This window comes from Nyctereutes procyonoides, unplaced genomic scaffold (assembly GCF_905146905.1).
Source record: "Nyctereutes procyonoides isolate TBG_1078 unplaced genomic scaffold, NYPRO_anot_genome, whole genome shotgun sequence".
Lineage (NCBI taxonomy): Eukaryota > Metazoa > Chordata > Mammalia > Carnivora > Canidae > Nyctereutes > Nyctereutes procyonoides.
The window spans coordinates 41,833,511-41,859,555 of NW_026575052.1; the positions used below are offsets into that span (position 1 = coordinate 41,833,511).

Sequence of the window (26,045 nt, forward strand, 5' to 3'; positions counted from 1 at the left end):
AAAAATGCACAAGTTATAAATACAGAAGAAAGAGCAACCTACCAAACTTAACCTAACAAGAACTCCTCCTCCCCCACCAAAATTTTCCTACTAAGACTGTGTGTATTTCAGTTCTGCTTTTCCTGTAACTTGATCCAAACATCTGGAAGAAAATGACTAAAACTGTTTGCATTTTTGTATGTATTTATTACTTGATGTAATAAAGCTTATTTTCATTAAAAAAAAAATACAGATACCATTGTACATGCCCCTGTTCCTTGTCCCCTACTTTTTGTCAGTCACCATGTCTTGCCAAACTTTAAGGATTCCTCAGGTCTCTGTTGTGGTCTTTCCTTTTTCTTACTTTACATACTCTTCTTTGGAGATGTGATTTAGTCCTATTACTTCAGCCTTCACTGTGGTCTGCCTCTCCAGCCCAGACTAGTTCCCACTTTGCTCCAGATTCATGGAGTCAACACTCAGCTTAGTGGCTGAGACACAGATGAGGGACATCAGCCTGACCAAAGAAATACAGGAAGATGGGAAAGAGGAAATGCTCATTCAAGTGGTTTTATATGGAATCTAGAAATGTAAATGGAGGAATTCAGGTGCCATATATCTTTGTTGGCTCACAATTACAATAATTGGTAGTAAACTTATGTTTATACTTTAGGACTTTGTCAAGAATGCCTTTTTCCTTACCTTGGTCCTCATACGTAAAGTTCAGGCCCTTGGGAAGAATACAGCCCTTTGTTTCTGGAGTCCAGATATTGACAGGATTGTTTGGATTTGACCATAGCTAATGGATAAAAGATTTCAGTGGCTCCAATTGTATTGAAAAAGCTAATAGTACCTCCTGTTCCATCTTACTGAGCCAAATTTGCTTGGAAAGATAAATACCCCTTGGCTTGTTCGATTCTGTGAGACACAGCTTTCTGAGTGGAAAAGGCACTACTTTTTCAGATGATAGGCTAAGAATCTCTAACACCAAAGGCTCTTATATATTTGGCATTGATTACTTGAGGACTGACTTTAGAGACAATGTTATAACTTGATTTTTCTCTCCTACTGTTTAGTTTTTATAAGATAAACACAAATTTTCCTTAATGTTATTTCTAAACAACTGGTCCATCTCAGCTTCATCCTAATCCCTTTTAAGGTAATATATAAAACTCACCTTTAAAATTATTAATCTCTCAGTGGTGGGATAATAGGTGATTATATTTTCTTTATACTCTTCTGTGTTTCTGTGAACTCTTTGATTAATTTATTAACAGGAAAGTTTTTTAAATTTTATTTTAAAAATCTAAAAAGTTTCATTCATATAGTGATGGTGAGATACATAGTTTAAATGTATTATGTCCTCATCAGTAGAGGAATGATAGCACTGGAATGAGATTGGGTGGGTTTCTCTCCTTTTTAAAAAATTTCACAAAAGGTCTTATCAAAAATGACTATTGTAAAAAAAAAAAAGACTATTGTCTCCCTTAAAGAATAACCTGGGATATTTGTCACATATTTCTATAATGCTGCCATTGCTTACCAGACTTAAAAAAATATATTTATTTATTTATTTTAGAGAGAGGAGGGATGGGCAGTTTTTGTTGGAATAAGTATATTCCTAGATATTATTTTAAAGGAATCAATGTTAATTTAAAATTGATATGTATTTATTTAATCTCATATTTTTACTAACTCTAGGGTATTCTATGTGCATACTTTTAACAGTTTGTATTATAAGCTGACCAAAAACAATTGTGTGTATGAGTGTTTGCTCCTAGAAGCCTTAAACAGCAAAGTGCGTTATTATAAAAATGCCACAAATACATAATGTTTTAAAAGTCATTGGTATTTCTGGTGTAAGGCTATAAATATTTAAGGTAAGAGAAGATATCTGCATCCTTAGAAGTTGAGGATAATGAGGCAGTGAACAAAGAACAATAGTATGGGAGTCACTCATGTTTTATACATAACATTGGTTTTCTACATTGAAGCTTGTACTTCTTCAAAAAAACCTTGGTTGTTGGCTCATTTAGAAAAAAAAATGAGTACAATTCTTGATGAACACCAGTGAAATGCTAATTGTGCCTTTAGCAACAAATCCTGGTCTAATTCTGTTTCAAAGAATAGAAACTTGGAAGATATTTAGGAGAATTTCCCTGAAGACCTTGGTACTAAATACATTCAGCTGGCACTGACTCTGGAAAGAAACCAAGCCACTTCTCCACCTCATATTCCCATGTGGTTGGAAAACCTGTCTTACTAACCTCCCTCTCTTTATCTACAATACTGGCTCTGACTCCACCCTCAACTAGACAACCACCCTAGATGCCATCAGTTCCTTGGTACTCCTCAGGGAAGAAAAAATTCTTGTTGAGTTATCTCAAGTCCTTTGAAGGTGGTTTGGCAACCTTCTGTTTGTCAAGATTAGCCCCCTCTTTTAATCCCCCATCACATGTTTTGTCTAGCATGCTCATGAGACAAAGGACAAGGGATTAAATGGAGGCAAGGAGCTCCCATGTCTGCACTCACTCACCGGTTGGTATGTGAGGCGCCTGCCCCTGAATTTCCAGTTGAACCAGAAGTTTGTGTGTATAATTAGGAGTTGGCTCTCATCCGGGGCCACTCAGGAGCCCAGACTGTCTGCCCTGAGCCAATCACTGGGGCAAGTGTACTCTAGGGATGAAGTAGTTAGTTCTTCCCACAGAAGAACAAATCCAATTCTGCTCTAAGAGGACATAGTGAATGCTGCATAAATAGCAATCGAATTAATGAATTACTTGGTAGTTCCCAATAGGGAAATATGGGAGGATAATACTTCTCCAAACAGGACATGGTAGGATATTGAAGTTTTTCTGGTTCTGTGATAGTGGAGTAGGAGGTTCTGCCTAATGAGAAAAAAGCTTTTTCAATATTTTAATTTTTTCAGTGTTTATTGAGGTGTGATTTCCACATTACAAAATGCCGACATCTCAAGTGTACAGGTCAAAGACTTTTTTTTTTACATATTTATATACTAATGTCATCACCTAGATTAAGATCTAAAACATTTCCATCTCTCCAGAAAGTTACCTCATGTCCCCTCTCCACTCAGTAGTATCCCACCTCCCCTCTGAGGGTAACATTTATTCTTACTTCTACCTCCATGGACTAGTTTTGTCTATTCTTGAAAGTCATGTAAAATTCTAAAGTTGTACTTTTTAGTGGCTGTCTTCTTTTACTCAACATAATTTTTTTGAAAATATATCCATGTTGTTGCAGTCCAATGAGTTTCTTTTCACTTCTGTGTGCTCTTCCACACATGGAAGGTAGTCCCATTGTAATATTACAATTTATTTATCCATTCTTGTCTTAATAGACATTTCTGTTATTTATAGTTTTTGTACCTCAATGAGCATTCTTTTGTGAATGTATGTATTCATTTCTCATCTGTATAAACTTAATAGAATTGTCATGGGGTAAATGATGTTTTTCTTGATTAGAAATTGCTGTTTTTCTAAAGTAGTTATAACATTTTCATTTCCACTAGCAGTGTGTGAGATTTCCAGTTACTCTACATCTTTGACAGCACTTGGAATTGTCTTTTCTACCCTCTCATCATTCTGATGGGTATATTGTGATATATTATTGTGATTTTAATTTGTATTTCATACATGAATAATGATTTTGAGAATGTTTTCTTATGCTTATTGGTCATTTAGGTGCTATTTTTTTGGTGAAATGCTGTGCTTGTTCAGGTATTTTGCCCATTTTTAAGTTGGGTTGTCTGATTTTTATTACTGATTTTTAAAATATATTCTAGATATGAATCTTTTGTTAGATATTATATTGTACATATTTTCTTAGACTATGACTTGTCATATCTTGTCACCTAACAGTATCTTTTGATAAGTAGAAATTACTAATTTGTATAAAATAACTATTTATCAATTTTTCTTTCATAATGAATGCTTTTGGCATCTAAGAACTTTTTGCCTTTTTCAAGTTATTGAAGATATTTTCAAGTATTTGTTTTTTTTAAAAGATTTTATTTATTTAAGAGAGAGAGAGACCATAGGGGAAGTGGGAGAAGGGGCAGAGGGAGAGGGAGAAGCAAACTCCTCACTGAGCAGGGAGCCCAACACAGGGCTCAGGGCTGGATCCCAGGACCCTGAGATCATGACCTGAGCTGAAGATAGACACTTAACCCACTGAGCCACCCAGGTGCCCTGTTTTTTCATGTTTTTATTTAGAAGCTTTATCATTTATCATTTTTAAGCTTACATGTGAATGTCCATCTCAAATTAATTTTTGGTGTTGTGTGAGGTAGAGATCAAGATTTATAGTTTTTCATTTGATATGCAATTGTTTCCACATCATTTATAAGATCCTTCCTTTCTGTACTGATCTTGATTGATGTCTTCATTGAAAATCAAACATCTGTATATATGTGGTTCTATTTCTGGTCTCTTTATTCTTTCCCACAAATTCTTTAGTTTGTCTTAGTGACAACACTACCTCATCTTAATCACTATTTATTAACTTATAGTAAGTCCTGAAGTCTGGATATTCAAGTTCTCCAGCTTTTTGTTTCTTCTTTAAAGATTATCTTGGTTATTCTCATTTTTGTTTATATATATATATATATTTAGAATGATCTTTTTCTAAAGATTTATTATTTTAGAGAGAGAGAGAGCATGAACAGGAGGGGCAGAGGGAGAGGAGAAATAATCTGAAGCAGACTCTTAGCTGAGCACAGAGCCAGATCCAGGGCTACATCTCATGACCTTGAGACCACAACTTGAGCCAAAACCTCAAGCTTGATGCTTAACTGACTATGCCACTCAGGTGCCCTATATTTATAATTATCTTGTCAGTTTCTCTTTTAGAAGAGCTTACTAAGTTTTTGATTGACATTGCATTGAATCTAATAAATCGGTTGAAAGAGAAATGAATTTTTCCTACTCCATAAATATTATATGTGTGTATATACACATATACACACACACATATATATGGATTTATAGACACACACCTACACACACACATATATATAGATAGATTTATTTAGGTCATTGTAAAAGGAAGAAAATATTTAATATTAAAGTATAATTTGTGTGATGAAAAAGAAAACACAACTTTGACAGGTAGCTGTGCTTCTCAGAGAATAAAATTCCAATTAGGGAGAAAATTACTTTGTTTTTGTTTTTGTAGTACAAGGTATGATCTGGAAAGAGAATTGAAAGACCCAAGAAGAACTGAATTGCTCTTTGAAATCAAGTGATAAAGTCTCTCTGGGGTTTTGAGGAGTAAAGAAAGTGGGGTACTTACAAACTAGGATGAATTGTGAAGATCAACAACAGCCCCAAGGCCATTAGGAATCAAAAGACAGTAAGAGGTAGACTGTGACTTAGATGGATTCAAAGTGTGGGCCCACCTTTCTTTACTCTAGTAGGAAAGTGACCCCAAGAGCAGAGGTGGTGTCTAATCCCTTTAAAAGTTAGTTAAAGGGCAGCCCGGGTGGCTCAGCAGTTTGGCACCTGCCTTTGGCCCAGGGTGTGATCCTGGAGACCCGGGATCGAGTCCCACATCAGGCTCCCTGCATGGAGCCTGCTTCTCCCTCTGCCTGTGTCTCTGCCTCTCTCTCTTTCTGTGTCTCTCACGAATGAATAAATAAAATCTTAAAAAAAGATTTTATTTAGTTAAGGAGTATCTTAAAGGGCAGAGAGTTGGATTATATTTGGAAAACAAATAGGAAAAAAAACCTTTTTGTTTTTGTAATATCAATAACAGAGAAGACCTCTGTACCACCAACTCTATCCATTAGTTAGGAGGTCTCTGTGAACTACCCAATTGCCATGTTAAAATAGATAATAGTTCATACAGAATGATCTGTTAACTCTAATTAGACACTTTGAAATTTGTTTGGGTTTGTATAAGTCTACTAAAGTCATACAATATACTTCTCAGATGTTAGCATTTTCTTGAAAAAGATTGAAAAATGATGTGGTAGGTTTTTTGTTTGTTTTTTTGTTTTTAAAGACTATCAATGATCCCTACCTCTTGTATTTACTCCCTTGTATAATTCCTTCCCCTCATTTGTAGGCTGGGACTAGTGGCTTGCTGCTAAGTGATAGAAAATGACAAAAGTGATCAGCTGTTATATCCAATATTAGGTTATCAAAGTCTATGAATTCCATCTTGCTTGCACTTTCCCTCTTGCTGGCACTCCCTCTTGCCCTTTTACTCACTCTGTCTAATGAAGCAAGCTGCCTGCCCTGTTCTCAGCTGGCCTGTTGAGAGGCTTAGATGGCAAGGAACTGAGGGCCACTTCACTGAGAAATAGGACCTTAGTCCAGCAGCCCACGAGGAGCTAAATCTTGCCAATTCAGTACCTTGACTCCATTGGAAGTGGATCTTTCCCCCCTTTATAGTGAGATCACTGCAGCTCCAGCTGACACCTTGACTGTAGCCTTGTGCAAGATACAGAGCCAGGAGACCCAGCCAAGCCTTCCTCAGATTCCTGATCCACAGAAACTGGAATAATTATATAACAACAGATAATTAAAGCAAATGATGATATTAATGATCAGCATCCATGAGTGTTAACTACTTGTCAGTACTGTGCTAAGTGTTGTATATGTGATTTCTCTTTTCATCTTCATAATCATCCTATGAAGAAGATATTCATGAACATATTGTGTAGGTGGGGGATCTGAGGCTTAGTGGAATTTGTCAAAGTCACACAGATAGTAAGTAAAATCTAAATCTGTGCAGCCTTATTCTAGAACCACAGTATGTTCCATTTGCTGTGCTATATCAACTAAGCTCTGGTCCTGAATACATTTTTTTTTCATTAAACTGACTGCTTTTTTAAATGGAATTACACTGCTCTTCTTAAATAAAGTAACCCCAGGCCCAAGCCCTTGGTCACCTCAGAGATGGGCAAGCAAAAATGAGAGAAGTGATAACAGCCTTGTGTGAAAAGGTTATTCCATGCAGTTGGGTTCTTTGATTTGGAGTTGAGGTTTGTCCTAGCAATAGAAAAGTAGGAAAGGAGGCAACAATTCCTGGTGGGGGTTGGGGAGAAAGAGGCTAATTCATTATTTTAGATTTTACGTCAGCATATCAAATTGTGAGGCTGAAGACAAATTATGCTCTCCTAGAGAGAATATTGTGTTGGAATGGTCTCAAATATTTTTCAGTTGTGAACTCCAAGAAAAAAGGAAGTACTTACCATATTGTGTGATGTAAAATAGTTATTGTGAAAATAACTATATTGCTTTGACCAAAAACCATTTTGGAAATAGCTTTTATCTCTTATAACAGTGGTTGTTATTACATGCTTGGTATAATAAAAACATCAATGGAACATTTGAGAGCATTATAGAGTGGATATCAACCCTATTTCACCCAATGACAATAACCAGATTCATTTTTTTTTACTGTTTTGTCTCTTAATTACAAATTGCTTTTCCACATCAGTAAGTAGATCGACATCACTGTTTGTAGTTTTCCACGGTGTGTATATTTCATCATTTATTCAAAATAATCCTCTGGATATTTAAGTTGCTTTCAGAGTTTTCTGTAATAACTCCACAAGAGATAACTTTGTACAGACTTCTTGTGCATCTGTCTCAGGATTTCTTTAGAATTAATATCTAGATGTGGAAGAGTTGGGTCAAAGAGTTTGCATATTTTAGATTTTTATGGGTCTTGCCAAATTGCCCTTCAGTAAGGTTGTAGCAAGATTAATCCCTCCAACATTTAATGAGAGGCCCACTTCCTACACCCTCACCAATAAAGGGTATTAGCATTCTTTTAAACCTTTGCCCATCTGATAAGTGAAAAATAGCTTCTTGTTGTTTTACTTTACACTCTTTTAATTTCTAGGGAGATCAGGGGTGCCTGGGTGACTCAGTGGGTTAAGTGTCTACCTTAGCTCAGGTCATGGTCTCAGGGTCCTGAAATCCAACTCCAAGCCCTCTGTTAGGCTCTCTGCTCAGCAGGGAGTCTGCTTCTCCCTTCTTCCCCTTTGACTCTCCCCACTGCTTCTCTCTCAAATAAACAAATAAAAATCTTAAAAAAAAATTCCTAGGGAGATGAGGCATTCTTCTTTTTTTTTTTTCTTTTTAAAGATTTTATTTATTAGAGAGAGAAAGAGCACATGCACAAGCAGGCAGAGCAGCAGGCAGGGGGAGAGAGAGAAGCAGACTCCCTGCTGAGCAGAGAGCCTGACATGGGATCCTGGGATCATGATCTAAGCCAAAGGCAGATGCTTAACTGACTGAGCTGCACAGGCGCCCTTCAGACATTCTTCTTATTGGCCATTTGTGTTTTTCTCATATGAATTATCTTTCTATGCCATTTGACCATTTTTGCCATTGTATTGGTTATAATTTTTTTATTAAAAACTTACAAATGCAGGAATTTAACCTATTTTCTGCATGCTACATTTTACCCCACTTTGTAATCTTTCAATTGTGCTTTAATTTATTTGGTTTCTTGCTCTGTTGACATTTAGAATTTTTTTGTCATTTCTGTCCATCTTTGTATTTATACTTTCTGACCTTGCTATGCCTGGCCAGATAAATTTTTTCTGGCCAGTTAAAAATTTACAAAGTATGAATGGCTATAAGGAACCAATATTTTGAGGCAGATTTGGAAAGAAAAACATGAAAGGCAATAAATTATAAAAATACTCTTAGAGACTTTATGTTTCTCCCAGGGGCTCTTTCATTTGCTGTAACTCTGATTAATGATACTGAAGAAAACATCTCAAGAATTTTCATATATGTTGATTAGAATACAGATTCCTGTGTAAAATTTAATGTTATTTCTTGGCTATAGTCTTTTTTTTAAAGGTTTTATTTATTTATTCATGACAGACACACACAGAGAGAGGCAGAGACATAGGCAGAGGTAGAAGTAGGCTCCCTGCAAGGAGCCTGATGTGGGACTCAATCCCAGATCCTGGGATCATGCTCTGAGCCAAAGGCAGACGCTCAACTGCTGAGCCACCCAGACGTCCCTCCTTGACTATATTTTTAAATTAGAACAATAAAGGAAATAGGTTGTAAATATATTGGTTCATTCCATTGTTATTCTAATAACAGAACTGTATCCAAAATGACTTATGTTCATATTGTGTTCAGTCCTTCACAATTATTTCACATGCACCGTTTTGTTTAGTTTTCACAGCAACACTGCAAATTAACTGTAACTATCTTCCCTTTACTGTTGAGGATTCTAAATTTCAGAGTGCTTAAATGATTTGGCCAATGTCTCACAGTTGAATGGAGGCAGTCAGAACTCAAACTCATGTCCTTTATACAAAACCCATTGTTCCTCCCAGTTATTAAAATAATAATTATAATCTTTTTAGTTGATGAGCAGAGTCAATGGGAAGTTCAGAATTTAGTTGCCTTTCTGGAATTTCAGCAAGTTTGGTCTTATACAAGGATCTACTTGGGATTTAATCTCAATTTAGTCATGAGAACCAATGGATTACCATTTGATAGGCTATGATTGCTGTTTTCTTCCTGAATTAAGACTGTCCACAATGCAGGACAGCTACTTTATTTAACATCTCATTTGATGGAATACAAATTCTTTATCTACTGGTAAATTGTGGAGCTGGTTCTATAGTAGTAGATAGGTTGGCAAGCATTTCTTCTATAAATGATATAGAAAGACCTCTTATGGCATATATCAAAGGTGGTATATGGTTTTACAGGTGAAGCAGTTGCCTTTATGGACTCAGGAAAGTGTTGGAAAGCACACAGGTCTTTGGTCTGAATATATATATACCTTCCCATATGACCAGTTTTGCCTGGCTTTCTCCTTCATCTCCTTTCCTTTGCCTTATTTACCCACTCATGTGAGTTTTCATTGCATATCTATTTAGCATCTATTAAATGCCAAGCATCTTGATTATTGCAGGAGAAAAGAGATGGATAACATGCCTTCTCTGGTCTGGAGGAATGGGGCAGAGAAGCCAAAAATGACATAACCTGTGAGTCCAGTCTTGTAGGTATTGGGTCTGTTGATGTTGGTGGCCTAAAGTTCAACAATCCTAACCCTTTATTTGTCCCTCAGAATGAGAATTCAAACCTTCCCCAGTTTTCTTGCCCTGAAGATGTCCAAGAATCTTGAGGAATTTATTATTTCAAAAGGGTTAGATAGTACTAGATACTATTAAGTCTTTCTAATAAATCCAGTACTTAGTTTCCCTACATACAAAAAATATCTGTGGATGTCAGATTGGAAGTTTCATACCCAAGAAACAGGCTACTTTCTGTGCTTTATTACTGCTGTAGAGGGGAAAAAAAACTAGAACAGATAGCCATCCAATTCTTTCTCTGTTGTCCTCATTGATAGAGGAGCAGCCCTCCTCATAGTTCTCACCTAAGGGAGCGGAAGCTTTGTTCTTTTAATCTATTCAGTGGTGAATTTATGTGCAGGATAGAAATTGCACATAAACCCAGAAGCACATTGGGCCAGCTCCATGCTTAACCCCAGTGGCCAGGATCAGCTCAGCCTCATCTAGTGATAAAAGTTCAGAGTTTCCACGAATGAGCATCTAACCAAATTTCCTCAATCCCTAAGAAATCTTTTCCCTTTCTGGTTTGCTTCTTCCTACCCCAGAAGTGACCTCCTCTCTGATGAAGGACGATAGCAGCATATCTTCCCTTAGAGTGGTCTACCTCTTCTACCCCAGTGGTATTGTACATCCTCCACCCCAACAAGCAGAAATAGCATCTTTTGAAATAGGTACTTTTCCTCCCAAGTCTGGATAATTTATCTTATCTATGGTCATCTGTCTGTACTTCAGTACAGTGTGATTCATGTTAACAGAAACACAGTGTGTCTTTTACAGAAGAGATACTATTTAAGCTGACTCTTAAAGGATGAGTGGGTGTTTCCTCAGATATACTAGACAGAGAAGTGGCAGAATGGGCACATTCCAGGCATAGAGGCATAACAGAGTCGAGGAAGATGCATAATTCACTATGACAGGAAATTTGGCTGCATATGGGAATAGCAGGCAATGGAAGTGGAAAGCTGAGCATAGGCACATGTGCATGCCAGGGAGGGACCTGTGGCTAGTCAGGGTACAGACATGTTGGACCCAGAATGTCTCCAGATCCCAAGAGTAGCAACTGGGTCATTTTAAAGAGAAGAGCAGAGGACAGGAGGTTGTATTGAAGAATACTCATGGTCTTACTGTCACATCTGAACTTTGAGCCATTGGAATTGTTGTGGCATTATGTCTTTCTTTCCTTCACTGTGTATTCTCCAGCTAGAACTTTGGTTCTCAGTCTTACTGTGGGGCCACTCTGATTGAGTGGGGCCACTGAGAGTCACGAAGTTTAGAAATAAAGATCATACCGTAGCCATGCTCAAATGACTTCCCTTTCCCCTAGAATGAAATGCAAAATCCTTACCTGAATCTTACCTGATTAGGCACTTGCCTTCCTCTTCTGATACTGATACCATCTTTTTTATTCCCCTCTTGCTTCTTGTATTCTAGCCATACCTGTCTCTTTGCTGTTCCTCCTACATGCTGAGCATGGTTCCACCTTCTAGTCCTTGTACTTTTTATTCCTACTACTATGCTATTCCTAGGCCATGTTTCTCCCTGGTATCCACATGGCTTGCTTACATCATTAGGTTTCTCCTCAAATTCTCTGACCTATCTATAACTCTGTGTCTCTTTAGCTTGCTTTCTTTATTCTGCATGCTGGTTATCACTGCTTAATATTAAATGATGCATTTACTTACTTGTCTTTCATCTTTTCCCTCATTAGAATCTAATCTAATCTAATAAGCAACTTTGTCTGTCTTGAGTGTACTGTATCCTCAGCACATAGAAAGGCACCTAACACATAGTAGATGCTCAGTAAATATTTGAGGATTGAATTAATGAATAGAAGAGTCTAGTCCCCAGTTCCTTGAAGAAAAGAACAGGATGCAGAGTAAAGAGATTTTGGCCATAGGAAGGGAAAACCAAGAGGACCGTCCTTTAGAGCACTGACTGTCAGCCAGAGGCAGAAATTACCATTTGCAGGCTCTGGGAACTTCCTAACCAGTATTGGATGGGTTCTAGGGAGCAGGTCAGTGCATAGACCTTTACAAAGTAGCCTTGGGTGTGCTCCACATAGTCTAAAGATAAAGCATTAGTTTTTGTACTCTGGTTTGTCAAGGCACAAGACACAAGTGGGAAGATTGCCAGGTCACATTGTATTCAAGCTGAGATCAATGCAAGGAGAGATTATGAACTGTGGATTTAGATGTCCTAACATTTTCTTTTTGAAAGTGTGACTTCTGTTGCTCAGACGTTTCTTTGAGGCAGAACTTCCTGAGCCATGCGGAATTCCTTGCTTAATCCTGGCTGCTCCTCATTGGCACTGCAAAGCTCCTGGGAATTTGCCTATTGCTCATTTACAGGAAAGAACCTGGAGCCACTCTTTCAGTTCACTGCACGCTAGCTGCTCTCTCTGGACTTGGGCTTCCCTACAAGCCCTCTGCACAGCCCCAATCAGCTTTTCGTGGTGGGAAGTCCTGTTTACTGCTCACTCCCATTCACTGTTTATAATAAATAGACTGGGGCCCTCAGGGTCAGTCATGCTCCATTAGCTATGTGGATTTGACGCAAGGATGGGTAACACTGGTTGGATAGCGTGGAGTTGGGTAACAGGAGATAATGCACCCCATCTCCTCCCCCGAGATGCAATTTCAGTTGTTCCCACAGTATGTTTTCATTGTACAGTAGATGCAAGAGCTCCAGCTAGTGTGAGAACTGAGCCTGGATAAGAAAAACACAGTGATGGCACAGTTCCTGCAGGGCTCCCATGCTATTTTCTCAGCATTAAGAAAACCCAACAGTGTCTAAACAGCTGAACTTGTGGTGTGTTGGTAGGTTTGCACAATTCCCCAAAGTCATATTAGCATATGCATTTCTAGAGGGAGATCAAATTGACTTTGGAAAAAGTAAGACGGGTGCATTTAAGAGTTGACTTCATGTACATTCTCCCTGAGCCAGAGGAGGACAGTGACTGAAGTGTCCCCAGGCATACTACGCATGCCTAGGTCACAGCTCAACATTCAGTAATGCATGAGAACTTTTTTTTTTTTTTTTTTTTTTTTACTATCACTGGTCCCTTTGCTTGTGGATATCCTAGAATATGTTTGTTGGAAGTATCCCTCTTCACTGTCTTGCATCAGCCCCTTTCTTGCTCTGGAAAATATTAGTGAGAGTTTCTCAGTTGCTTGTCATTGTAGAGCAATCATTCCTCATCAGCTGGAGTGGAATTCCCTGGTGGCCTTTTTTTTTTTTCTGTCCACACAATATTCCCACATTTCCCATCTCATGTTGTAATCTCTTGGTTACATTAAGCCTGCAGACTTTTCTCAAGTTTTTGCTTATAAAGACAGTATTTAGAAATTGTTTATAAAGTTATTTTTAGTGTGAAGCCATGCAATGAGCTCCAACTGTCACCTTTCCAAAATTCCAGGAGGCTCGAAGGGCATTCTGCTTAAATTCTAGGGACCAAAGCCAGGGAAACTCTTCTCTGAGCTGCTGGCAGCCCCATTGGCACTGCCACTGAGCCTGTCAAACTGAGCACTCTAAACTGACCATTGGTTGATGAACTGGACCAAGGACTAAATGCTGTATGAGACAGAAACCTTGTCTGTTTTGATCAGTGTTGAATAGTGCTGACTAGTGCAGTACTTGCCTTATAATAAGTGCTCAAAAAATACATATTGATGGAGTGAGTAGCTTTCCTCTCTAAGGATTGTCCATTTTACTACTGTTGGGTTTGAGATCACCAAATAGCTATTACTCTTGCTGTATGTGTGTGTTTGTTTTTTTCTCTTAGTTACAAAGATGTGATCATCTAATACTGTCTTCAGGGATAAACAATGTAGTAGTTAAAGTATATGTTCTACTGAACTATAGTGTTAGAAAGTAGCATAGTTGGTATCCTTTAGTTGAGGTGGGGTGAACAGTGACTGAATGGGATCATGATGCTGAAAATGTTCTAGCAATGATCTGGGTATTTTCACTTTGTGAAAATTTATCAAGTGTATACTTTTGACTTGAGCACTGTTCTATATGTGTGTTATTATTCATTAAGAAGTTTGTTTTCACTTTTACAAAGACAAACTCTGGAGTTAATTGTCTGGGCTCATATCTTGGTACACTCATTCATTCCTAGCTGGATAGCCTGGGACAAGTTACTTAACATTTCTTTGCCTTACTTTCTTCATCTGTAAGTCAATAATAATAATAATGTATCTATATCACAGGATTATTGTGAATTAAATGAGTTACACTATAATAAATAATAAATGTCAATTAATATTGATGGATGTTTTTCAGAAAGTGAGACTTTCAAGTCAGATACAGTCAAGGACTTGGAAAAAATGAGAAGGGAGGCCATTAGAGTACTCCACTCTCTCCAGGCAGAAGTGCTCTTACTTTCTTAAGACCTATGTTCTTAAAAGTCTTATTTATTTATTTATTTATTTATTTATTTATTTATTTATTTATTTATTTATTTATGTTCAATTTGCCAACATATAGCATAACACCCAGTGCTCATCCCTCCAAGTGCCCCCCTTAAAGGTCCCTTTTTATATATTTTGTTTTAACCACCTCCCAAAGTATACAGACCCTAGAGATTAAGTTTAATGATCCACTATAATAACACTTGTTTTCCACATTTTTTACCTAGAGAACTTCTATGAATCACAGAATTCTAGAACCAGAAAAGATCTTAGAAAATACCGTATCTGTGCTATCTAATATGTAGCCACTACCCATCTGTGGCTGCATAAAACTAAATGTAAATTAATTATAAATGAATAAAATGAAAATTAAAAATGCATTTCCTCAGTTGCATTGACTACCCTCTAAGTGCTCAATAGCCACATGTGGGACTAGTTGCTACTATACCTGACCGTGCAGATACAGAACATTTTCATAGCAGAAAGTTCTACTGAATAGCACTGCTAGATCAAATTTCTTATTATATGTATGAAAACATTGAAATCCAGAGAGGTAACATGATTATACCAAAGTCACACAGATAGTTAAGGACAGAAGTATACTACAATTTGAATTTCTTCAAATTTGTACATTAACTTATTTTCCATTTGGTCACTAAGACCTGTGGACCCACAGGGCATCCTCTCTGGTTGTTAGTTTGCAGGAGACATAACATATCTATCATTTATTTCTGAGGATACAACTTTGATGACTCCAGATTATCCATGTTCTGATACCATGTCCTTGAGTTTGAAGAAAGACTATTTCTTTATTAGTAATTGAAAGTTGCATTTCCATTCTAGAGTCTCTTCTTCTAGGAAGCAGTGAGTCACTTGCACACAAAGGTTAACATGTTGTAGTTATGATAATCGCTAGTATTTATTGAGCACTTACTAATACCAATTGTTTCCTCTAAGTGCTTTACATTTAGTTAAGGAATGTAAGACACAGAGAGGTTATATGCCCAGGGTCATAGCTGGCAAGTATTAGGCTTGAGATTTGAACCTCGGGCAATCTGGCTTGTTCTTGCCTACTACACTGTATTACACTTACTGAGCAGCTGTCCTGTGTGGAGTATATATATCAATAAAGTCTCAGGGAAAACTAAGCATGATGGCAAGGAATGAGAAGGCAATGTTCTAGCTCTTGAGAAATCAATAATTTAGTTATGGGCTGGGAGTGGAGGAAGAGTAGCATATCAATGTACTTGATTTATGTACACATTTTAGTATTTATAATCATGCAAATACTATGGATTTGGCTTTATGCATCTCTAAACTTATTCTCTTTCTTCTCTTTTTATGAACAAAAACCTCCAAAGCAAACATCTTTAGTGATAAATGCCCTTCAAACAGTTGACAACTGTTTCCCAGGAGTCCACTTTTACTTAGATCTCCTCTCAGTGTCTCAGCTTCATCTGAATATACTCCAGAGAATCCATCTTGTTGGCTTGCCATGGCTGTAGGTGAATGAAAGAGAGTGGAGAGATCACTTTGTTTTGATTATAATTCTAAGCTCCGCACCAAGAGATTCCTCAGTAAGGCCCTTGAATTAAGTGTTTGTGACAAGAATGGTTTTTACACAGAATCTCTAAATATGAATAAAAGTGTTTGTTTGTTTTAGGAATTGATAGACATAGAAATTGATTTCATGATTTGGCAGAAATTATTTTCAGTTTCTAAAAAAACATCTTTGCCCATACTTGCTAGTGAAACTACATTGGCACCCAGCTAGCAACAGCAGTGTTTAAACATGCTGTGGCTGGCACTATTGAGACAACAGAAAAGGCTCCAGCCTCTCAAAGCCTCCTAACTGTGCTGCACAGTCTCTTCCAAAATTTCAAATAAATGAACGAATAACGTACCAAGCTGCAATTACCACTGTGAATTGGTCCAATCATATGATGCTATTGAGTTACTAATCAAACATGATTTTTATTATTCATATTCCATCTGCTTTGAGATTTGAATTTGAGTTTTTTTGTGCTTAATGTCTTCTGCATTTGGCAGAAATTCCCAGTCAAGTTTACTGATAATTTTTAGAAGGCATTCTGAGTCACAGGTGAATGGAACAGAGCTTTTAAAAAAGCCACTTCCCTGGAACTGCAGATCCAGGGAATGTCATATAACAAGATTAAATTGATTGTTTAACATTAATTATGCTTCCTTTTTTTTCTTTTTCTTTTCTTTTTAGCCTAGGAGGTAAATTTTGGTGGGTGTTATAAAGAAATCAAGTAAATTGAGGATTGGAGTGGAGAGGCTTTATCTACTGACGTCCACTCAACCTGCTCACTAGCTTACCTGACACTCATTATTCCCTCTGTACAGGGTACTCTTACCTTCTAGCAGTCAAAAGCTCAGTACTTCTGCTCCCTCTGAGTTTTAATTGATTGACCTATTACTTGATCCTGATTGTGCTAAATAAAAGAGCCTTAGTTGTTCCTTTATAACTTGGTAATCCTTTAATTTTCTTACTCTGTTTCATTTGCTGTATTAGGGAGAAAATATGTTGTACCTAGAAAGTGGCTTCCAGGAGAATCAAAACAGGCATTACCCAAGCAGTGTGGCTGAGGAAGAACCAACCTAATTGTTGGACTGAGCCAATGTTGTAGTTAGGAAGATGATGTTGTGCATTAATTCTAAAGGATAGATCAAGGATACAAATAAGAGTGTGCATAGAAAGGATGGTGGTTGTAAGAATCCAGAGACAAGGAAATGGAGTACTAAAACTGGGTCAAGGCAAATGATTTGGAAGTAAGGTGATAAATGAAGTGACTAAGTTGGAATGCCCTTTGTGGGGGATGCTCTATGTAAGAAAGACTGAGCAGTGTGAACTAGCACATTGACCTCAAGGACCCATGTGAGGCTGCCATTTAGGGTGTGCTGGTTGGAATGTCTCTAATGGGCTGATGGTTTGAAATTGTGTCTACTGCTTTTGGATTTAGGCCATAGAGAACATGATGGTGGGAGTAAATGTAGTGTTCAGTCCTCTTGATGTTCAGAGACAGAATCTCAAGAACATAGAGTACAAGAGTCACTGTTTCCAGAGAAGGAAATAGAGGACAGGAAAAGAGATAAAGGAACCAAAGTTTGGTCCTTCACCTTTGATAAGGTTTGGATTAATATATTGGGAAGCCAATTTCTCCAATAATGGAGAAATTCTTCTAGAAAGAAAATCTGCCCAAGGGTCTTGAAAAGGCCAGAGTTAAATCCCATAGATAAATCCCCAGAGAGATAAGAGAGCCAGCAGGACCTTTAGAGAGAGCATCAAATCAAGGCCAGAAGGAATTCAGCCCAAGGACATTCCCTTCTTCTTAGCCTCCTCACTTGAGAAAGGAGAGGCACCAATATGTGTTCAGTATCTTCTTCTTCTTCTTCTTCTTTTTTTTTAAAGATTTTTTTTATTTATTTCTGAGAATACACAGAGAGGAGAGAGAGAAGCAGAGACACAGGCAGAGGAAGAAGCAGGCACCATGCAAGGAGCCTGACGTGGGACTCGATCCTATGTCTCCAGGATCAGGCCCTGGGCCAAAGGCAGTGCTAAACTGCTTGAGCCACCTGGGCTGCCCTCAGTATCTTCTTCTGATCAAATGCTGCACTTTAACCACTAGCAAACTGACAGATCATTCTCATTTATATTTCTCTAGTTAACGTTAAACATTAGATAATCAAGCTTTATCAAAATCGTTAGTTTCTCAAGTAAATAGTAGGATGTGAATTTCTACCTACATTTGAATTTTACATTTTAGCTTTTCCTTCAAGATTTTAATTATTTATTTCAGAGAGATGGTGCAAGTGTATCCTCTGCTCAGTGCTTGGCGGGGTGCTCAATGCCAGGATCCTGAGATAATGACTGTAGCAGAAACCAAGAGTCAGTCGCTCAACCAACTGAGTGACCCAGGCGCCCCTACCTTTTAGCTTTTAACACAGTTCTCTGAATAGGAGATGAGTTAGCTGAGGTTTTGCAGATGATAACTTCATACTGAGGGCCAGCGCTCAAATAATGCTTTTTCTCTACTGACTTCTGTAAAAAAGTATAATTTAAGTCAGTGATTAACTTTTTTAATACAAGTAGGAACAAAGTTCTTTATTATTTTATTTAATTGTTCTTTGCTTTGGTTGTCTTAGGGTTCTAATAATTTTGTTGAGGGCATAGAAAATCTGCAAAACTCACTTTAGGACTTACCGTTTAAAACTATAATTAAAAATTAGGGGCACCTGGTAGCCCAGTCAGTTAAACATCTGACTCTTGATGTTGGCTCAGGTCATGATCTCAAGGTCATGGGAACCAGCCCTGAGCCATGCTCTATGCTGGGCATGGAACCTGCTTAAGATTCTCTCTCACTCTCTTCTTCTGCCTTTATACTCTGTGCTCTTTCTCTCTTTAAAACCAAACAAAACAAATATAATTAAACAAATATAATTAAAAATTTGAAAACTCATCTCTACAGATGATTCTAGCCCTCTGCTGTTAGTTTCTTAGCAGCCATATTGTTTAGCAAAGTGTATGCTTCTACTTGCTTATCACCTTAACTTTTATATTACTAAGACTAAAGGGTAACCCATAGGGACTGTTAGAAATTCATGTTTTACCTTCCAGTCTTTGACTGGGATAATGGAATTCTTCTAGAGGAGAGAACCACAAGGAAAGCACCTATCTTTCTCAAGAGAATGGAAAATAAGCCTCCAGGCTTGCAAAGATGATTCATTACAGAGAAGAGCAGTCTTAATTGGAGTAAGAATGGAAGAAACTGGAGGGAAAAGATCAAATAGGGCTGGAGGAGAAACGGATATGCTTTCTTTGCCCAGATGGAGGGTATAATGAGGAAAAGCAGCAGAGATGTAGGTGAAGAAGGCACTGGATGGACTCCTGGGCTGGAAATGAAGCCTAGATGTAAAACAGTTTAAGAGCTGATGCTGATGCTGATGCTGGTGCCATGGCAGGATGTGAAAATCCTTTTCCCTCTCTGATTTTGCATGTTACTCAATGGTGACTTTTTTTTAAGGCACAATACAAGGCGTGATGCTTATTCACTGGGTTTTTTGTTCATTTAAACCCTTTCCACAATGCTGTTTTATACTGGAATGACCAGGTAGCAGTTAAAAATACTTTGGTGAATGAAGGTCCACCCACGATTTTGAGAGAGTGGTTTCAGCTCCTTTGACTTGATGGCTTTTTGAGAACTTGGGCTTCATCAAATACTCCACTAATTTCTTCTGAGTCTTTCACATGACCTTTCCAAGGGCATGATTTTAACTAAACATGAGACTAAAGCTAATTGGACTGTTTTAAAGTAATTACTCTGCAGTATCACTAAGGTCCATCTGGCCATTATGTCATTCAAACAGTATGGCTGGTAAGCAACTGCTGAGTCCTGAGAAACGGAAGAGGGACTGTGTCTTCACTGAGCTACTTTACGAGCTCAGACCACCCAGACACTCAAGGACACACAGAATTAAAATATTTGGAGCAGATTTTGACATAGTGAACCATGTTAAAGCATCACAATCTTACTTGTGTTTAAATTGACCAGAGGCCTCTCTTTTTACTCCATTTTCCCCTTATTTTCTAAAGTGCATCATTAAAATAACAGAACTTGGCTTAGCTTGAAACCAAGGCTAGACCTTCAGAATCTTTGATTTTGAATCAAAGTTGAATAAGACATTTTTAACTTCCACTTAATATAAACATGATGTTTTGCCTCTGCTCAAACCCAGACCTTTCCACCTTTTTAAAAGCCTCTGTGGACTCTCATTAGCTGTATCCATAGTAAATACGTGGGTGTCTCAGACAGCTGCGTCCTGTTGTACTTGTGGCTATAGGTTTATAAGGCATAATTGCACAGCCTGAGATTTATCTTATTAGAATGTCTCTCCTTAAGGCATTGAAGTCCTTTCTTTTTTCTATGCCAATTTTTAAAAAAATGTTTTATTTTTTTTAGGAGAGGGAGGGTGGGAGTGGCAGAGAAAGAGACAGAAGCAGAGTCCCAGCTGATCAGGGTACTTGACATGGGGCTGAATCCTAGGACCCCAGATCATGACCTGAACCAAATGCAGGTGCTTAACCAATCTGAGACACCCAGGCACTCCAAGCAGGTTCCATGTCCAGTATGGAGTCCAAGACAGGGCTCTATCTCACAATGGTGAGATCATAACCTGAGCCAAAATCAAGAGTTGGATGACATTTAAGTAACAGCCACCCAGGGGCCCCTATACCAAAAGTTATCGCAATGAAGAAGGTGGGTACAGTGGGAAAAGAAGGCAGCAGCTGAGTCTGATGTTCCAGGTTTTTGATAGATTTTATTGCTCTTCTTCCTGGACAGATAGAGATCAACTTCCCCATGATCCTTCTCCTTCCATTCTTTCCAAGGTTGGAAACTATCAGGGAATGGAGGGAGTTAGAGTTTCAAGATTGGGATACAGATTGGTTAGGATAGTCTTCTGAATCCTACCCCACTGACCCCAACTTTGGCTTTATTATTATTTTTTAAATCAAGACTCAGAAGTTGCTCTATAGATTTGGAGATTAATTGCCTCAGCAGAAAAATTGTGTGAATGGAAAGTGTTGGAACAAACTTGGGCTTTCGTTCTGGCTCAGAGACTGAGTTCCTAACTCTACTTTCCAGATAAGTATACAGCAGTTAGGAGAAAGATGACTCAACAGAAACCTCCTTGTCGTTGTCTCCTTGTTGGTGATGATGGGCAGGTCCTACCCTAGTAAGAAGAGCCTATTGAGATTTTTGTGAATGTCTGGGTAAAGTAAGTCCTTTTAGAACCTTAAAAGATGCTCTAAAAATATCACGAACACTGTAAAAGCAAAATATTCTTATGGCTACAGAATATTATAGTCCCCACCCACCCAAAAAAAGACTATTACAGTTTCCGTGTACTAGACAAAAATGTTTCCCTGAATAAACGGATTGCTTTTATACAGATATCTAGGCATGGACAAAAAATACTGCCATCTAAGTGTGTCTGAATTCATTTCTTACTTTTCTGCATTCCCACATCATTTTCCCAGTTACCTCCACCAGAGCCATTAGCACACCTGTGTTGAACTATGATCACCCAAGTAGGTTTATCTCACCCACATAATACTGAGGGCTAGAATCATGTCTACTTACTCCTATAGTTTCATAGCTACTTGCCCATCCAATGTATTTACAGTAGATGCTTGTTTATACAACTAAAGCAGTAACTTCTCTGTTAATACTATGGCTGGATAGCTCAAGTGGAGAGCATGGTCTGCTCCTGATGCCCAACAATCAGATTTGCTGTTCCAGCCATGCTCATCCCAGAGCACAGATGTTCCCTTCACTCATACATTTATCATTGTATTCAATAAAATAAGTGTAGAATCAAGAAGAAGAAATAGCTGTAACTCATCTTTGTATACTTTATCACTCATTTGAGTTTACTCTTTTCTTTGATTTTTAAACTTGAAATTATTTTTTATTCATAGGAATGTAACTAATGGTAGAATATTTTAAAAACATAGAAATGTATAAAGAAAATAAAGATTAAAGGAATCCTGGCTGTAAATATTTTTGCTTGTTTGTATTTTCTTTGTTGTGTTGTCTTCAAGTCTCTTGATATGCAGGTACAATATATATTTTTTGTGTTCTGCTGTTTTTAAAGTTTTATCATAAACATTTTTACATGTCATTAAAAATCATACAAACATCATGTTTACTGAAAACCAGTGAGTGTTCATACCATAATTGTTTAAAAATTTTTTAAAAGTTTTTTTAGCTTATTTATTTGAGAGAGAGGGTGAAAGAGACTATGAGCTGGAAAGGGGGGAGGGGCAGAGAGAGGGAGAAGCAGGTTCTCTGCTGAGCAGAGAGCCTGCTGGAAGGCTGGATTCCAGGACCCCAAGATCATGACCTGAGCTGAAGGCAGACACCTGACTGAACCACCCAGGTGCTGCGCATTGAGTGTTCATACCATAATTTACTGGCATTTCCCTATTAGTGTGTTAGTGTACATTTCCCTATTAGTGTACATTCCCTATTAGTGTACATTAGATTGTTTCTAATGTTTGGCTAATATAAATAACGCTGTCTTGAAAACCTTTGTTGCTTAAAATTTTAGTTTTTGCGTAATTTCCTAAGGGTGGTTTCTCAGAAGTAGAATTGCTGAGTCATGTTATGTGAATATTTTTAGGACTCTTGATACATATTTCCAAATGTTTTTCAGAATATTTGTACCCATTTATGTTGCTGCTAACCAGATTGTATTCTAAAACTACCATAATGCTTAGAAATTTTAAAAAATCACACTGGACTTTCATTACGGGATTATAGAGTACAGTTTCATATCTAGGAACTCTGTCCTGAATCCTTCAAATAAGGATCTGGTCCTGGAGCCTATTAGTTAGCTATTTAGTATATAATTAATCCATCTAATTTTTTTCATTCATTGTATTGAATTTAAAATAGAGGAATTTCTATTTTATTTATTTATTTTATTTATTTATTTCTATTTCCCATATTGTTTAAAGCTTTATCAAATATTTGAGGTTTATAAGAAAGGTACTCTTTTAGTGAAGCTGTTTAGTATACTGTACAGTGCTAGGCACATTGCAGGCATATTTGCTTCTTCCTCTATAATCATTATAGAGATGCTGTTAGCCCCCAAATTAAAAGGCTAGAAAAAAAATTCTTCCCTAATAACATTCCACTCTGAGATCCTTGGAAGAACATCCATTCATTATAGATAATGGTTTTTATTTATTCTTGTTGTGATCCAGTGAGGTGTAGAAACTTTCCCTTAGGGCGAGAAAAGGCCTAGAATTTTTTTCATCTCCACATTTTTTTGCTAAGGTAGTTAACTCCATCAAAGATGAATAGCCAATTCCAAGCATTGTCACAGGAGATTTTATTCAAGTTCCTTTCAGGAAGACTTCACTGTCATCAACTCTAAGATGAAATTGATAGACCCGGTGGATATTTAGGTTCCTCCCAATGTAATAATATTCTAGTTCTTTGATCATTTTTCTGAAGGAGATATTTTGAGAGGTTTCAGATTTGAGATTTAGACATAATGACATCTGAGAGAGGATATTGCAATTAAAATCTGGAAAATACTTGGTTTAAACTAGCATCGTGACCATCAAGAACGGTAGCATCTGGGCTCTGAGGAAGGGACCAAGTATTCAAAGAGGTAGAAGAACAGAACCATTTTCTCTAAAGTTGGGAAGATAGCTTTATCTTTCCAATCTGGTTGAAGATAGAGGATATCCATGCAAAAGATAAATGACAATACAAGGCATCATGTGGTCAGTGTTGTTTTGAATAGGACTGCAAAATCTACAACATTTACTTCTATACACAGCAAAGAGGCAGATGAAGGCACATGTAGGAGCGCAGTGTCAATGGCATCATCAAGACCTTTAAATAAAAATTAGCCTTTCATACTTAAAATGAAGTTGCAGAAAAGAGTATATTCCTGGGATATATGGTGAAAGAATTGTCTGTATCATCTGACAGGTTAGAATAGTGTGTACACAGACAATTTCATCAAAGTATTCTCTTGAAGCTTGTAAGAGAATAAACTCTGGACAATTAAAAAAAAGTGTTTTTTCATGTATGAATACCCCAATTGTTATGATGTGACAGGACAAAATTATTAGGTTCAAAATAGGACAATAAAAACATTGGGTACTCTAAGGAGAAATGAAACTATGAGTTTCCAGTTCTTTTTTCTGAGGATGGTATCTCTAAGGTCATCCCTGCACATCCCTTTCCTCAGTCCCACTCTTCTCTACCCACACTTTTTGTGTCCCTTTGGTGGAACCATTAGAGGCAGAGCACTTGCTTAGAAAGTTAGAGTCTGATCCCAAAACATAAATATTAGCTTTTAAACCTCTAAGCAAAAGGCCTCACACATAGAAAGTGTCTAATATTGATGTAATCTGGAGAAGGAAAACACAAGGTGGAGCATTAATCATGGCTTAAACTCAAAACACAACATAGATAAATAAAAGTATCTATAAGAACTTAAAATCTGATATTTAAAGAGTTTGGTCTCAGATCCAAAATTATTCGCCTTCTCTTGAGGTTATGAAAATTCCATTAGCTTCCTGATGTGGTACTGCCTTAACTCCCAGAGAACATCTCTGTGAACATGATTTGAGGGAAAATCCCCACCTTCCTACTCCAATAGAAATTATTTGAGTGGGTTGGGAGCGGGGCCATTTTAGTGTCTTTGTGGCCCACTGCACAAGTGGACCTTTCAAAGATTTGATTCGTGTGAGTGTGCTATAACTGGAGGCCAAGCATACAGTTTACATGTGATGGCTTGGTTTAGTGGTCAGTGCCAACTTCACTGGGTATGTGGATCTTGTAATAGGAATGAATTTATGCTACAAAGCTTGACAGCTGTGGCGCCAGAAGATAAACAAAACTACAAGATCATTTATGAAAGTTGGTATTGCAAGAAAAAACAGGAGAACATGTGACTGGCCAAGATCTTTCAAGATCAGGCAGGTACTGACAGTGGCTTCAACTTGGATGTTCATGTCTCTCCAAAATAGCAGCAGTGAGATGCAATCACAGCAGCAGATTGAGCCAGCCAACTTTGGTCATGTGCTTGGTTTTCTGGTACCTTTCAGGCCTAACTCATCAGAAGGCTGATGGCTCATCAGCAAGGCAGCACAGCCATGAGAAAGAGATGCCAGTGAAGACAGTGAGGCCTATTCGCGATATGCTCTTTGATAAGAGAGAAGCATTGGCAGTGAACTAGAGTGAGAAATATGTTTGCTAATAGTAGGAAATTTGTTAAAGTAAGACACATACAAGGTTACACAGATTACCAAGAAAGGTATTCCGGGACAACGGAAGAAAGGTTTAAATTGGACAGAATTTCATGAAGAAAAGATTTAAGTATTTGAGGCTTAAGGAAAGAAAGCTTCTTTTCTTCTGGATACTCTGTGTAGCTCTTACTTTTTCAGACTTATGAAGCTATTGATTTCACATCTACACATGAGTAATTTTGTTCTCTTTTTTCTTTTGTTGGTAGTAGACAGTAAAGAAGATATAATTATATATGCGTGTGTTGGCATCACAAATGTCTTTTCCTGATTAGTTTGTGAAGTCCAGAATTTGAAAAACATTTTTTTCTCTCTAGATTTGATTATATGGAAATAGGAGGGCTCCAATTTCTAAAAACTTGGATTTAGGGGTTTTCTTGACTGTAGTTGATCAACTTACTTTATCCATATAATAGTTAATGAAGCCAAGTTCACATGGTCAGGAACCACTCCTTCCTGAAATCTCAGTGAGAATGGACCTTGACCTAACTTTTGTGTGCAGGGGAAATCATGATCCCAGAAGGGCCAGACTGTACTGTCTTGTGGAGCATCTTAGGCAAGCCTGCACTTGGCTTCCTTGTCCACACTGCCCTTGCCACTCTGCCCCTGGGCAGCCTCTTGTCTGTACCCAGCCAGTCTGTAGGCTGTTTTCTTACTGACTTTGCAAAGAGGTAGCCTAGGGGAGTCAAAAGAGCAGAGGAGCCAGGAGCCAGGCCTCAAG

General features: G+C 37.7%; 1 protein-coding gene across 1 annotated transcript in view; it reads left to right on the forward strand.

Moving 5' to 3' along the window:
* Positions 1-26,045, forward strand: part of ANKRD55 (ankyrin repeat domain 55) — a 409,242-nt gene that overhangs the window by 9,242 nt on the left and 373,955 nt on the right. The gene's annotated exons all lie outside the window — the stretch shown is intronic.